Below are 16,709 nucleotides of genomic sequence, written 5' to 3'. Positions count from 1 at the left end.
TGAGCTACCACCCCATTTTGTCATCGTCCCTTTCCACTCTAAATTATAAATTTATGCTTGTGCTATGTATCAGAGCCTTAACTGTGTAGCTCTGAAATACCCCATCAAATCGAGATATCCCAAACTGCCTTGTTACAACCACACAGGAATTGGTTCAAAAATACTCATCATTATGGGGACACAATAAGAGAAAATATGAATTATAAAGGATTCTGTTATGGCAGCTAAACCACAACAACTAAGCAAACTTATAACAACTTCATTTCGTATATTATCAAAACTAAAACTCAGTGGTGACATCCACTCCAGCCCTGGCCCCAAGACTACCAATAAGCAAAGATCACTTACACCTCAATCAACTCCACCATACCCCTTCACCCCAAACAACACTCCCTGCTGTTCCTTAATATAAATTTAAGAAGTATACTAAACAAAATCCATGATCTTCTTGCACTAATTGACTTACATTCCCCTGATATAACCATTTTGACTGAAACTTGGCTTAAGCTACATGTCAAAAACATTGAAATACTTCCCCCAGGGATCAACATATATAGACTTGATCGTCAAAATAAATGTGAAGGAGGTGTAGCAATAACGTTTAAACAAAATTTAGCCCTAGAAGTTATCAACACCACACTTCCTACATCTAACAATGCAGAATTACTCATCACCAAACTGAATATCAACAAAAACAAAACCCTTATAATAGTGGCTATCGATGTCCCTCCAGGAGATAACACTAGCACAGTTGAAGACATACTTCACCGGCTATCCACAACCTTCCACCCAAAAAAAAAATAATTATGGGTGACCTCAACACTGACTGGTCCACCTATAATTCCAATAATCCATCCAATTTCATAAACCAATATGGTTTCTCCCAGCTCATACAAAACCCCACAAGAATAGATAAAACCTCCAACAGACAATCCATTCTGGATTGGACTCTCACCAATAAAAATAACACACCCCTTCTAGCAGGATTCCTCCCCAGTACCATAAGTGACCACCTACCCACATACCTAATCAGAAAAAAATCTTAGTCCACCTAGATAAGTAGTCTACAGGCTAATCCGCAGCAAGAAAAAATTTAATACCCACATTTTTAACTCCCTCTTCCAACAAATTAACTGGTCTCCCCTCAAAACACTACCACTAGATGACATTGTTTAACACTTTAACACCACCCCCCTCAACATCCTAAACAGCCTGGCCCCCTGCAGAATAGCTAGAATAAAACATTACCATACCCCCTAGCTTAGAAACAACACCAAAGACCTATTAAAAGAAAGGGAAAAGGCATGGGAACACTGGTTAACTAACAAAAGCAATGACAACCTTCTACTTTTCAAACAACTTAGGAATAAAGCCAAATCCCAGATAAAAGCTGACAAAAAAGCCTACTACATCACTGCACAGCAAAGAAACAAAAACAATCCCAAAAAATTCTGGTCCACTATAAACAAACACCTGCAACCTGGTAGTGCGTCCACTCCCAATGCCACCACACCCCCATCAAATAACATTGCAACACAATTCAATTCCTTTTTCATAAACACAGTTCACTCACTTATTGACTATGAAAAAAATATCACTACTAAAATCCCCGTAGCCAAGAATGGGGGTGTAAACCCCTTCTTCTTTAACCCCTTCCCAACCCATACCATAAAAAACTACTCAGTAAGCTCAAGTCCACCAGCCTTGCTGCTGACAACCTTCCATCAGAATTCCTCAAAGATGCCTCCAAAGTCATAGCCTACCCCATTTCTATCCTCATCAACCGCTCTGTCTGTGAGAACCACGTCCCACTATTCTGGAAATTCTCCTATATCACCCCACTGCATAAAGGTGGCAAGTCTACCGAGCTTACTAATTACAGGCCCAATGCCATTCTTTCACCTCTCTCCAAAATACCAGAAAAATGTATTCACTCCCAGCTTCTACACTACCTTCTCTCCAATAACCTCCTATCAGACACACAACATGGTTTTCACCCACCCCCACAGCACCACAACCACCCTCCTCAGTTTTACTAACACAATAAATGAACACAGAAATCAGAATAAATATGTCTCATCCATCTTTCTATATCTTTCAAAGGCATTCAACACAGTTTCACACCAAAAACCACTGTCAGAACTGGTCACATTACATCTCAGTCATTCTTCTCTAGCTTGGTTCCACAGCTATCTAACCAAATGCTAGCAGGCTGTTAGATGGCAGCAGGAGCTATCATCTTTGCTCCCTGTTAACATAGGAGTTCCACAAGGCAACATATTAGGCCCCCTACTTTTTACCATCTTCACAAATCAACTCCATGAATCCACATTTCTCGCCTCTGTCATCCAATATGCAGATGACCATACCTTGATATGCTCCGCCCCCTCTCTGACACAACTACAGGCTATAACACAACAATCCTTCCTAGAAGTAGAATCCTGGCTAACACTAACCTCATACTGAAGCCAAACAAAACCAAACTCATGCTCTTTCTCCCCACCAAAACACTAAATCCCTCAGCCACTTTTCAAATCCACTCCTCCAACAAAACAATCATAACCACCAGCTCACATACCAAATTACTAGGTGTCACAATTGATAGCAAATTAAAATTCGAACTACACCTCTCTCAAACCGTTAAAAAGACACACCTCAAACTAGGCTCTCTTTACTGAATCAATCCTTTCCTAACTAGCCATTCTAGACTAAGCATCACCAGGACTCATTTCTTATCTACTGTTCTCTATGCTTCTCCTATCTTTACAAACCTTAACAAAACTGACCTTACCAAACTTGAATCAGCCTACAATAAAATAGCCAAGTTCACCACTAGCTCCCCATATAGGTCCTACCACTGATCTGCCCTACAACAAATAAATTGGCTAGAATTCCTACAACAACTAACCTATACCCAACTTGTCTTTACACACCAACTAATATACCAGCCAAACAGAACCCTAGTCCTACAGCAATTACTCCACCATATGCCAACACTCGGCAACTCTGATCCTCACACAAAACACTCCTCCAAGTATCCAAAACCAACAACAAAGCCGGGGACGCCCTCTACTCCCACCACATTTCTAAACTTTGGAACTCAATCCATTAACACATCCTAAATGCTACCAACCTACACCAATTCAAAACTCTGCTCAAAGACCACCTCACTAACAAATGGCTCTGCTCCTGCACCAAGCCAGGCTAATACCACATCAAATTTCATCCCCTAAATGTTATAGTCTCGATGTATACCCCACTCCCACTTGTTAACACCACCTATCAGCTACCTACAATAAGAGTATAATTTGATAATTTCTTTTCTTTTCTAAGGGTATACATATGTACACATATTAAAGTATACTCAAATGATCAACTACAGATGGACCCCCTGCCCTCAAAAAAAAAAAAAAATATATATATATATATATATATATATATATATATATATATATATATATATATATATATATATATATATATATATATATATATATATATATGACTTTACTATATTGTAATACATTTCTCCTTTTCACTGAAGTGCCTATTGTATATTGTACTTTCTTTATTGTCTCTAGATATTTCTGTTAAATTCTATATAAAACCAACACTGTACCTGTCAATGTTGTTCTTGTTTTATTAGAACTTTTCTCCCCGGGCCTCCGCTGAAAATGGGCTCACACCCAGACAGACTATCCCAGTCAGCAAATGTAAAATAAATAAATAAATAAATAAAATAGTAAGAGACTAAATAAATAGTAATACTAAAACTGAAACTGAGAAAGCTATTGATTTTGATACATATAATAAGATACAAGCAGTGAAAATGTTTTTAGCCCCTTTAATTTCATATACAGGTCAGGCATACTTTTATCACAAGAAAAGTTTTGGACTGTAATTAAGAAAATGCTGAAGGACTTTATCGGGGGGGAATAAGTAGGATACATGGATTCTCCCCACACAACAAGGTTGTTAGGATTACCTGATTTGAAGGAATACTTAACACAAGCAGAAAACTATAAATTAAACAGGAAGGTGATGACAATAAAACCTATGGGTAGGGGTGTTAGGAGATAAGATTAGCTTATTAAAATGTATATTAATTTCAGTTTCATTAATGATGCTATAATATGTTTGTTAAAAAGCAAACTTAATTTGTATGCAGGGCTTGGGAAAATACAGCTTCATAAGCTAGAGTTATTGCTGTGTTTCAAATGCATTCTTTTAATATGTAACAAGGAAAAAGTAAGTGTTGCATTAAGTCGAGGCATCTTAGCTATTGTAAAAGGAATTTGTTAGCCTGACTCCTCCAGGCTAGGAGTGCATTGCTGCTAGGGAAGGATTGAAACATCCAAGGTCAGAAAACAAGACCCCTTGAAAGCAGGTGGGTCATGTATAAGAAGGTGTTCACATGAAGTCTGAGGCAAAAATCACGAGGGATGAGGACATTTGCAAAGTTTTCTATTTGACAGAGTCATTATAATGTAAGAAAACTGCATTACAAGTTTTATAAGAAAAATGTATAAAAATACAGTTTTTCTATGTAAAATGAGACTGATTTAACGACTGCTATGAAGATTGTCTCCCAGCGCTGTAAGAATAAAATTTCTATTTGCACATCCTTAAGTGTTGTTCCTGACTGTAGGCATATCAGGTAAATTCTTAATGTTACTTATTTATAACTATAACATTTTTGTGCATGCTCTGAATCTGAACTTTGGTATTGTTGCAGGACAGTTCTGGAATAGGGCCCATCACAGACTTTCTGTGAATTCCACACTGCTTTGTATAGGTTCATAGGTTCATACTAGGCTATCTGCCCTAGGGCATTTATAAGCCTAGCCAGAGTGTGCTTGGCTTTCGCCACCCATTTTAAATAAATTTTGCTATGCCCTTTTTTGAGGTTAGTATACTGTGCCTCCGTCTAATAGTGACACAGAAGTGATACCCGGGGCAAACCTACGATCTCCCATCCACTCATCAAGATTCCTCTTGAAGAGAGTCATTGAGGGACTCTGCCTAACCTGGACTGGGATTTTATTCCAGAGTGAAGGGAGCCTCTGGGTTATGAATCTGTCCCTCCAGCATGTCCTATTTATTTCAGTGCTGAGGTTCAAGTCTCTCGAGCACGTAGCTCAATGGGATTTGGATTTTCTGAGGTGCAGCATGTCCATTAATTCCGGGTTGGACATGGCTTTATACGTCAGGCACAGATCACCTCTGAGTAGGCGATATGCCACTGAGTAGAGCTGGAGTTTCTTTAACCGGGCAGCATATGGCATCTGTTTGAGCCCTTTGATCCTCTTGGTGAGGTACTTTTGGGGTCTTTCCAGTTGCTGCAGGCGTCTGGTAAGGTACATCCCAAAAGGGGCATTGTACTCAATTATGGGCCTGATGAGGGATGAGTAAAGTGGCACGATGACCTCCCCTGATCTAGATGTGAATCCCTTCATGATTAGGTGGGCTATATAAAATGTTTTTCTAACCACTTTGGCCACGTGGTTGTCAAATGAGAGATTGCTATCAACTTGGGTCCCCAGGTCCCTAATTACTTCTTCTGTACTTAATGGATTACCACCTATGTGGTAATTTGTGGGCACTTTGTTTTTGCCAGAGGGGATGACTATACACTTTTTGGCGTTTACCTTGAGGCCATGGCTCTGGCACCAGTTGTCTGTTTCTATGAGGCCCTTTTGTAGGATGCTTGTGTCGGCTGGAGAGTCTATTATGGCACCCAGTTTGCAGTCATCTGTGAACTTAGTCAGCCACAGTCCTTCTGTGTTGGCCTGTACCTCCGAGAAATATATACCGAACAAGAGAGGTCCCAGGACTGAGCCTTGTGGGATGCCACTTGTAACAGGTTTGGAGTCTGACATGGCTCCAGCAATTCTAACCATGTGGGTTCTGTCCTTGAGCCAGTTTGCAACCCATCTAGTGACATAGGGGTTTATATTTAAGCTGGTGAGCTTATCTATAATGCCCGAGTGGGGTATTGTATCGAAGGCTTTTGCGAGGTCCAGGTAGGCTGTGTAGTGTGGTAGGCCTTCCCCTCATCAATGGCTTTGGTGACTGTTTCAAAGAAATCAACCAGGTTTAAGAGGCAGGTATGAAATTGTCAGAGACTTAGACGTACAGCTATTCAGAATGTGCAAAACATATTAACCTTGCCAGGGAAATTGTGTTGTGAAGAGAAAAGGGGTTGGTTTGTTTTTTCTTCTTTCTATTTCTTAGGCAGTTTTTAGCAAAATGTAGAATAAGTGACACAACAATTAGCATTGTCGCCTCACACCAAGAGGTTCTCCAGTTCGATTCTCGGCTGGTGCGCCTTCTGTGGGGAGTCTGCATGTCCTCCCTGAGGTTGAGTGAATTTAAAGACATGCAGGTAGGTGTGAGCATGTGGGGGGTGCCTTCTTTGAAGGGTGGGTGCCGGGCTGGCAACTTGACACCATAAATATTCACTGCCAATCATTAGCGGACCAGAGTTTGGCTGTGGCGACCCCTAACCGGGAAAAGCAAGTAGGCAATAGAATAAGTGCATGACTGTGTTTTTGTCTGACTGACTTGTTTGTAAGGTATACAAGTAATAGTGGGAGTACCCCACAGCAAATGAGAATATTAAATGTATATGCACATACAGTAAGGAACAAATTAACACAAGGAGGCACCTTGTGTCGAGAGCAGTACCCTCAGGATTGAAAGGTAAGAGGTATGAGAGATATTTTATTAAGTCAACGTATGAATGTATGAGAGAAAGAAAAGAGGAAAAAAAGTTAAAAGTTAAAGATAAAGTTAAAACAAATTCATAAGCCCAATGCATGATTTGGCTGTTGACTGTAAACTGTTAAAACAAGTTTATGAGCCAACCGCATGTTTGGGATGTAGACTATACAGCAAGTTCATGAGCCCACAGCATGATTTGGATGTAGACTATATACTGTTAAAACAAATTCATGAGCCTACTGCATGATAGGATGAAGAGGTATGGATGGTTAAAATAAATTTATGAGCCCATAAACACGCTCGGACTTATAAGTGTGATTGTGTGGAAGTACCCATAGATGGTCCGAAAGAGTGGTCAGTTCTGGACACAGTACCTATCTGCCCCATTATCCCAACCACAATGCTGGAGCTGTAACTTTTTAGCTCACGCCAGGACGAAAGCAAGGGGATGCTGTGGGAAAAGGCTGAACAAAACCACTTCTTTGTTGCTGCATGCCGACAGACTTCCTACCCTTCCCACCGTGTATGGTGTTTGGATTACTACAGTTATTTTCTGTCTGTGAAATTGCCAGAATCCAGGAGTTGTAAGGCACACCTAACATTTTTATTATTACTTATTTATAAAATAAGGAAAACGGGAGCAAAGATAAGCAAGCAAAATCAAATCCCTGAAAATGGAACACCTGCATATTTTATGTATTTTAACTATGGGAAAGAAAGTTGTAAATGTCTGCATGACTGGTTTCAGCTTACTAAGAATTGTTCTGGTGGGGTATTTCCATTAAATGGAACTTATGATAAGACTAAACTGATGACACTGAAAGGTATTTTGGAACAAAAGAAAAGCAAAGTAGATGGGGAACAAATGACAGCATTTTATTTTTGGTACAGTGAAACACTTAAAAGGGTAAAGCAGTCAGCATTAAGAGGGTTGCAGGATGTTAATAATAAACTATTGCAACAAGTAAAAGAGGTTAAAAGGGCAGTATAGACCAATAAAAATGGATTCCTTTATCCTGTATTAGCAGATTTGGAACAAATTGAGGATGGCTAAAAAGCAGAAACTTCTGAAGAGTATGATAATCCTCCAGTAGCTACTGCACTCCCACCCCAATATGTGCCAGTATGGGTACTTCCTGTACAAGACTCTGTTGTTTTTCAGACCCCCTACCTTTCAGTCCACTGTCCATTGTACACCCAGTTCGCATGATACTGGTACATCTCAGACTGGTTCACCTGTTCAATCTTCATCTTCTGAACAGGCATTTGCAGTCGGGGGGGGGGGTTCTTCCTATCCTTCTCAGATAGCTTCTACTTCCCACATCTGCAGTTGAGGGGCTGGTTCTTCCTATCTTTCTCAGATAGCTTCTACTTCCCCAACAGGGGCATTAGTATTTGACAGGCCTGTATCTCACCATACAAGCCCACATGACTGGGTACAACAAGAGATTACAACCTCTGGAGGGAATCTATTGGCACCTCTCAGGGAAATTCTGGGGGATAACAATAGAGAACTTGTTCATCAACCTTGGTCACCTGCTGATTTGCATAGTATGTCCAAAATTTTTCAAATATTAGAGAAGATCCATTAAAATTCAAAGAAGAATTAAAAACTATAATAGAATGTTACAATCCTACTTTTACAGATTTAACTGCTGAGGGTAGTTACTTCAGATGAAATAAGAAAGCAGTTACTAGGAAAGGCTGAGATAACAGATGTCACTCACAGGGAATGCATTAACAGATAAACAAACAGCATGTTAAACAAAATTATGGATGTGTGTCAAGCTAGGACTGACTGCTCTAAAATACAGGCATGTAAACAAAATAAAGGGGAAGCCCCTGCAGACTACTTGAGTTGCCGCAAAACAGTATTTGCTAGACATTCAGGAATAGCAGACCCAGAAGAGCAAGCTAAGCCAGCTATTGCAGCAGCCTTTGTGCAGGGTCTGCAAGCCCCTGTACAAAATCAAACAAAGCAAGTGCTCATAGACTGGCAAGGAAAGGACTTAGAGTCTTTATTAAGTGCTGCAAATCACTGAACAGAGTATCAGGAAAAACGAAGGAAGGATACTGAGGATAAGCTGTTAACTTTACAAATTAGGCCACTGGAAAACCCAAGGGGTTGAGGCAGAAGCAGGGGAAGGGGTAGAGGAATTGCTAGAGGATTTAGTAAAAGTGCTGGCCAAGGGGAAAAAGGTGCAGCTGGTTGGCAACAACAAGTTGGCAGTGCCCCTCTGGCTTCAACTAACACATCTTACTTCAATTGTGGAGAAGCAGGACATTGAAGAGGGGACTGCTCACACAGGCAAATGCAAAGAGTCCAGATGCAGTTTTTCCTCCACCACCTCCTCAGATTGGAAGGAGTCTGGAAGCTCCATACTGAACAGGTCAAGGAAATAATACAGAAGTGAATCTTAACCCTCTACTGCCAATAGATCAAAATGAACCCTACGTTAAGATGAAAATAAAAGTCAAAGAAAACCCCATATCTGGTGGACACTAGAGCCACTAAGTCAGTGTTAAAAATTACTTCAGGTAGTCAAATACCAGTATCAGAGCCTAAAGTACAGACAGTCAGAGTGACAAATACTATAGTTACGTATCCTGTTTTGGAACCCATCCCCATTTCTTTAGGTCCGATCGAAGAAAAGCATTCTTTTCTTTTGAGTACTACTGCACCAGTAAATCTGCTAGGAAGAGATTTGTTATGCAAGCCGGGTTGAACTATTTACTGTACCCCAGAAGGGATGTATCTAAATGTTCCAACAGAATCAGAGGGGTAAGTATTGGCAGTTTTAGCAGAAGCTGAGGAACAGCCAGTTGGAACCATACAGGCAGCTGGAGAGTTACTACAGCAGGTACCTGCCAACTTGTGGGCTAAGCATGCAAATAAAGTAGCTATACTGAAATCAGCAGAACCAGTAAAAATAAAATTAAATCCATCAAAACCTCTCCATAGAGTTCCACAATATCCACTAAAGTTGGAATTAAATCCATCAAAACCTCTCCCTAGAGTTCCACAATATCCACTAAAGCCAGAAGCACAGCAGGGAATCAAACCCATAATTCAGTCTCTAATACAGCAAGGAATAATAATACCAGCTAAAAGCCCTTGTAATACTCCTACTTTTCCAGTGAAAAAGCCAGGAAAGGATACTTATAGATTTGTACAAGACTTAAGGGCTGCAAATAATGCACTACTGCCTACTTTTCCTGTTGTTCCAAAGTTGTTGCAGATGAACACATAAAACCTTCATCCCTTCAGATGCAGTTCTGCTAATATCAGTGAGACCCTTGGCAGCCTCTCATTAGCTGTCACCATCCTGGTTGTCACACATCCAGAGCTATACCCCCATATACTTCATTACAGGTGCCCCCCCCCCTCAATGGGACCAATCCTCGTATCAAACAATGTGTGATCACTCGAGCACTGAATGGATGGGGTAAGCTGAAACAATCAGTACCTTTATACTGTACTTTGTATTGTGTTTATTTACGTATCTTACTGTAGCCATGGGACTCATGCAGGCAACAGTTTCAAAAGGTATGTACCACACTCCCATGTGTGCAGACCAGAACATCTACATGCATCTGTGCTGTACTGGTGGTCTCTCTGGTCTCTTGACACAGACACATTGGCAGCACTTCTACAAAAGTGAGCTGGCCTCTGGCCTTTGGCCAGTTCCCTAATACCATGAGTTACAAGATAGCCCTGTCTAAATTACTACTGACACAGAGGGGAAACCCAGCCACTGTCCTTTCTGACATTAGGCCACCCATTTTTATTTATTTATTTTTGTACAAGGGCCTTGTAACATCCTATTCTTCAGAAAATGTATGCTAACATAACACCTTTTACCCTAGAAACTTGCTAACTTTCTAAAAGCAATATTTAAACTTTGTCCCGCCAATTACTTCTGGCTTTGTCCAGATTTCTTGTGGTAATAGAGTGGGAAGTATGCATCTTGCGCTGATTTCTGCCTTCCTTCTGGCACAATGTTCTAGTCAAAAAGGTTAACAAAATAATTGTGTATTATACCTCCCCCCAAGTATTATCTTACAGCATCATTTAATATTGTTGTTACATGGACCTCACCATGCCCTTGTGAGATAATCGCTGGCCAAGCCTTCTCCTTTAGCTATTTCATCAAGTTGTCAGTTCAGTTCCTTTCAGAGTTCCTGTCACAAGCCGTTATCTCTTTGTGCATCTAATTACATCTTTAACCCAAAAGGGGAAATTACCTTATCGACTTGAGACAAGGGTATAGTCAAATGCAGACAGAAAAGCTATAAAAACTGTGTATATATTATTTTAAACAAACTGAAAAAAGACACAAACACTGTGTAAATCTGTTTTGTCAGTCAACAACATACAGACTTAACTCTTGTTAGCAATAAACCAGGAACAGAACACAGCATCACTTGCCTATAGCTCATAGCATCAGTGCAGCAGGCATAAAATAAACTGATAGAAACAAACAGAATATAATAAAGGGAAGACCAGATCTGAGTTCTTACACTAGTCCCATTTTCAATGAGAAGTGATAAATATTTGCGTTGTATAAAAACTGAAGGTGTAGACCTGCAAATCCAAGGGCATACCATTGCGGCTTTTGTAAATCTTGTCAGCTGATCAACAAAGGCCAAGTTGTCATGACACCATACCTGAAATGAGATACAGGCTACAGCTCCAAAATTAATTTAATTGCAATTCAGAAAGGGCCATGCACATATTGCAAATTCATCACGTTAAGCTCTTTATGTTAGAAAAACCTAAAAGTAAAATTGTCTAAACATACACTTGAACATGTGCATGCTATTAAAGTTAAACAAAATATGAATGCCTTTTATACACTTTCTGTGGCTAAAAGTAACTTCAGTATAATTTTTCTTTATTTCTAAGACCCAATGCCTCTGGGGATATGACAGACAGGAATATTGGTACACCCCTAAAAGAGAATCAGCCCAGGTAGAGGTTCAGGTAAATGTAGCCCAGGATTGTATGATTACTTAAGTTTATTCAAATGTTTTCCACTTGGATGAAAGTTCATATTTTTCTGTGTACTGATGAATGATTTTCACAGTTCAATTATGTTTTTAATGTTTACTTTAGAATTGCTCTTTTATGTCAGATACATGTGCTTTATTCATTACGTATGGTTTCAGTAATGCTAGTTGCCAACAAACTTTCATTTTAGTACATTTGATAAGTTTTTAGCATTAACTTTTTTCAACAATCACACAAACATACAGATATTATTGGGAGAACTTGATCACATAACATGCAGCATACTTAATAACATTGGGTGGACTTTTTTAGTTTAAGAAGTATCTAAAGGTTAAATAGATGAAAATGCCAAATTTTACTCAGATGTCTTTCTATTGTTTCTGTTTTTCTTTTCTATTTTTTTGTTACGTGAGTTGTTTTACTTACCTGTATGAGGAAATGAAACTACAACAAAGATGCGTTAAAGGTGCCGATGACTAAATGTTCATTCTCTGTATGAAACTAACATTTCCAAAAATGTACAGAAAATCTAGTAAGTAATGCAAGCATAAATGAATACAAGTCACATTTTAATATGTCAAAATATACACGCTTGCCCCACCAGCAGTACCAAAACACAACCAGATTTACTTTTTGGACAGTTAGTCAATCATCCAAGGGCAGGTTTTTATTACCTGGACAGCAGAAGGTTCTGGTAAAATTCATGAAGCCAGGAGAGGAGAGCTAATGTGTACTGTAAAAAAGCTGACTGAATTAGTCCAACAGAACTGAACACTATTGAAACCACAATGCAAGAAGCAATATCTAGTAATCAAACACAGACAAAACATTTTGAAATAGTAGAAGGGGATATTTACAACAGTGCCTGAATCTGCAGTACAAGCAGCAGTGGGGTCTAACCATGCTTTAGCAAACTGAATGCACCAAAATCCTGTAACATCATTACGAATTAGACCAATACATTTAGGTTCATAGGTTCATACTAGGCTATCTGCCCTAGGGCATTTGTGATTATCCTTAGTGTCCTGTGCAATTTTTCTCTCGAAGCTGGCCTTAGACGATTTTATGAGTGCCCGTAGTTTTTTGCTAATACTGATCAGAGATGCCTTCCCTTTTTTGGATTTTGCTCTATCATGTAGTAGCTTCCTCCTTCTCTTGTATAGTTTGTTTATGGCTGGGGTCCACCAGACAGGACGTCTGCCTTTGGAGGATTGGGTCTTGGTTTTATTTGGGATTGCATGATCCATGCATTCCTGAAGGTGTTCATAGAATGCGTTTATAAAGGATTCTGCAGTCTGGGCTGTATTTTCCACAGGCCCGGGGGCTTTGAAGGATTTTGCCTCGGTTTTGAGGCGTGTGAAATTTGCTTTAGAGATGTTTTTCACTGTGGTTTTCTGGGCAGGGGGTGGGGTCGGGATGTGAATATCCAGTGAGATTAGTTTATGGTCTGATCTTACCAGTGAGGGATACACTTCTGGTCTGGAGCATAGTGTCCCCATGTTGGTGATGATCAGGTCCAGTATGTTTTCCCCTCTTGTGGGAGTGGTAACAAGTTGTTCCATAGCATTTGAGTTTATAAATTCTAGGAACCTTTGGGCTAGGGTGTTGGAGCTAGAGTAATGCTCCCAGTCTATGTTTGGGTAGTTGAAGTCGCCCAATATAATGGTGTTTGGAGAGACCTTCATATTTTCCAGTATTCTCAGGAAGGCCAAGTGGGGTTCCTGTGTTTGGGAGGGTGGTCTGGAGCAGGCTATAAACTGGAAGGCAGTTTTACCCACAGTTAGTTGCACATGGATAGTCTCTGATGCTTCGTACTGTGCCACCAACTTGGAGGTGTGGGTATCTTTGACGAATATTGATACTCCCCCTCCTTTTGTGGTTCGGTCCAAGTTTTGGGGCCGAAAAACATGGTATGAGGTATAACCTGGTAGTGCTGTGGTGCTCTCGGGAGCCTTAAACCAGGTTTCTGTTACTGCACAGATATCGATGTTCTCCATGCTAAGGAGAGTTTCGAGTGCATGCATCTTGAGGTTTAGACTTCTGGCATTGAGTAGCATTACTCTTAGTTTCTTATCCCTTGTGATACCTATGGAGGTGTGTTTGTCTTTTGAGCCTTGCCTAAAAAAGGCACTATGGGGGTAGCAAGAGCCTTTGCCAATATCCGAAAGCCCAGGGGTGACAGGTGCAAGCCATCCCTAGCGAAGCATCGTGGCTTGTCGAGCATGTCATCCCAGGCTGACAGGCATTGGATCCCCTTTGAATGACACCAACACTTAAGCCAATTGTTGAAATTGATCATCTTGTCTTCATATTTATAGACTTTCCAACATTTACTCATTTTATACTTTCATACCCTCATAAATCAAATGCACTTTCATATATATGTTCATAGCCAGTCTGCAAACACACAACATAATATATGTTCAACCAAAAATGCATACGCTAATACCTGTTCTGCACACTCAAACTACAGAAGCACACACACCCACACACTCAGACACTCACATATTATTTTATGAGGTGCCAGGTTTCCCACACCATAGGAGATCTGTATCCACACAGGCCCCTGTTCTCATTTAAGAGCATCAAGGGTGCCACTGCCAAAGATGAAATGACGTGCTAACAATCCAGACATCTACCGCCTGCTGAATGCAGGTTCACAGAGACTGAATCTGCTTTCAGCATACTATGTTCACGTAACATCATGCTACATTGAATCACACAAGTATTATTTTCTTGATTTCTCAGTCTGATCCAACCAAGTTAGAGGTATGAATGTGATCTCCTACATGCCAGGAGTAGGATGCAGAGCTTTTCTTTTAATCAGTGCTGGGGGAGGGGACTGAATTCATTTGACAAATTTACTCTGGAGTTTTTGTCCTGTGTAGCTCTTTTTTCTAAAGTATTTGTGGGTGCGTGAAAACTAGTTGTTGTTTATTCTGCCCTACATGATCTCAGTGAATTCCCATGCTGGAAGTTTCCTAAGCTAAGGTATGTTACCTTCTTTAGTTCTTCTTAAATGTATGGCATGTATGGGCACGTGAATCCCCTGTGTACCACTACTCCTTCTTGTTTGTCTATCTGTCTGTCTATTTGCATGGTTGTTTCTTTACTTTACTAATGTGTTGGCAGATTAGGACATAAAGGTAGAGTTTCATGAATTTTACATGAGCTGGATGCAAGTTCCAAAGAAAAGGGTGTCATATCTTACAAGAATACAGTAATTTCATAGTAGAATAACACAGTTGCTATAGTGGATAACCCCCCCCTAACTGTATACAACTGACAACCCTCCTGCAAAAAGTACCACAGTAATGTTACCTATACCTAATACTCAACATACATTTCAATGTCCTGTCAAGGAATTTATGAATTGCAACTGTATATAACTTATCACACAATGACTGATTTGATTCCCACAGTGCACAGTTTTCCAATCAAGGTAAAAAGGAAGTAAAAAGAAAGAAAGCTTCAGTCTTTCTAGCCTAATTTTGATAAGGCTTCCCAAGAGCACTTGAGGGAGCGATCTGGAATTGTAAAGGTGAGGAAGAAGATGTGACCTGGTGCTGAATCCAAATTTAAATGTTCTGGTTTGTTCTGAACAATAAAATCAAGATTAAGTAACTTGAAAACCAGTGTGTATACTGTAAATGATGTCCAAAAGCCAATGGATAATATGGAAGCACTCTCCCTCTGTACTGTGTGGCTTCTGTTGTTTTGAATGTCCTCTGCCTACTGCAGCTTACGCTAGATGTATATGAAGCACAAAGTATCTGAGATCCGTGGTGGTGCAGTGGTAGCATTGTTGCCTCACAGCAAGAGGTTCTCCCGTTCGATTCTCGGCTGGAGTGTGGGGAGTGCCTTCTGTGTGGAGTCTGCATGTCCTCCCCGCGGTTGGGTGGGCATTCAAAAGACATGCGTAAATGGGCGTGCCTTTGTTGAAGGTTGAACGTTGAGCTGGCACCTTGGTGTTCGTGAAAATCTACTGCCAATCATTAGTGGACCGGAGTTCTGCTGTAGCGACCCCTAACCGGGAAAAGCTGAAAGAGTGTCCGATTTCACACCATACACAACATCATACAAGGGGGGTACTATCAGAGCTTCCTTGTGCCTGGCCTCCTGCATATGGGCAGTCATTACTAAATACAATCCTGGGTATTGACTAGAGTATCTATGGTATTATATTAGGATGAAATAGTTAGGCTTGAAATGACCTCCGGGTCGATAGCCGAGTAACCTCCTATGAACTTATCATCCTATGTTGTGGCACATGAGATGAAAGCCAGTTTGTTTTACACTGGAAGGGTGTTTTACACTCTAGTGGGAGAAGAGAGCTAAATTCAACCCATCCAAGGTGGGAACTACTGGTCGATAGTTTATTGTGTTTTTATCCAATTGGCCTGAGGGTTTAACTTTAGAAAAGTATTTCCTCCTGCTGGTATAAAAGAATTACAATTCTGTAAGATTGTGTTCATTTATTCAGAGCTTCCTTGTGCCTGGCTTGGATACCTGTGACTGCAAGACTTGGAATTTTGCTTCTAAACTCATTTTGACCTACAAAGCTGATATAGGTATATTTTATGTACTTCCAACTGTTTCATTGATATTTAACATTTCTGTGCTGCATTTATTTATTTGGTTGATTTTATCACTGTTTTTCAGCCTGCACGTGTTAAAGAAATTCTAGCTGTTTGTTACTGTACTGCTCTTAGGTTGTTTTAACAGCATTCTGCAAAAGCTGTTCTAAGTCTGCAAAAATATTTCTAAGTTTTGCAAAGTTTTTGTGTGTTGTGAGCATTTCTCATGGTTAGTGAACTTAAAGGTTTACTGATATTGCAGGAATTCTTACTTCTATTCTAAAGCATTTGTTAATGTACTAGAGCTCAAAGCCAGTTTGTTTTACATTGGAAGGGTTCATTTGCACTCTGGTGGGAGCAGAGAGCTAAATTCAACCCAGCCAAGGTGGAAGCTACTG

This window comes from Protopterus annectens, chromosome 1.part1 (assembly GCF_019279795.1).
Source record: "Protopterus annectens isolate FY-2018-M chromosome 1.part1, PAN1.0, whole genome shotgun sequence".
NCBI classification, from domain to species: domain Eukaryota; kingdom Metazoa; phylum Chordata; order Ceratodontiformes; family Protopteridae; genus Protopterus; species Protopterus annectens.
The sequence above is the reverse complement of the archived record's forward strand: the minus strand, read 5'-3'. Positions refer to the sequence as shown.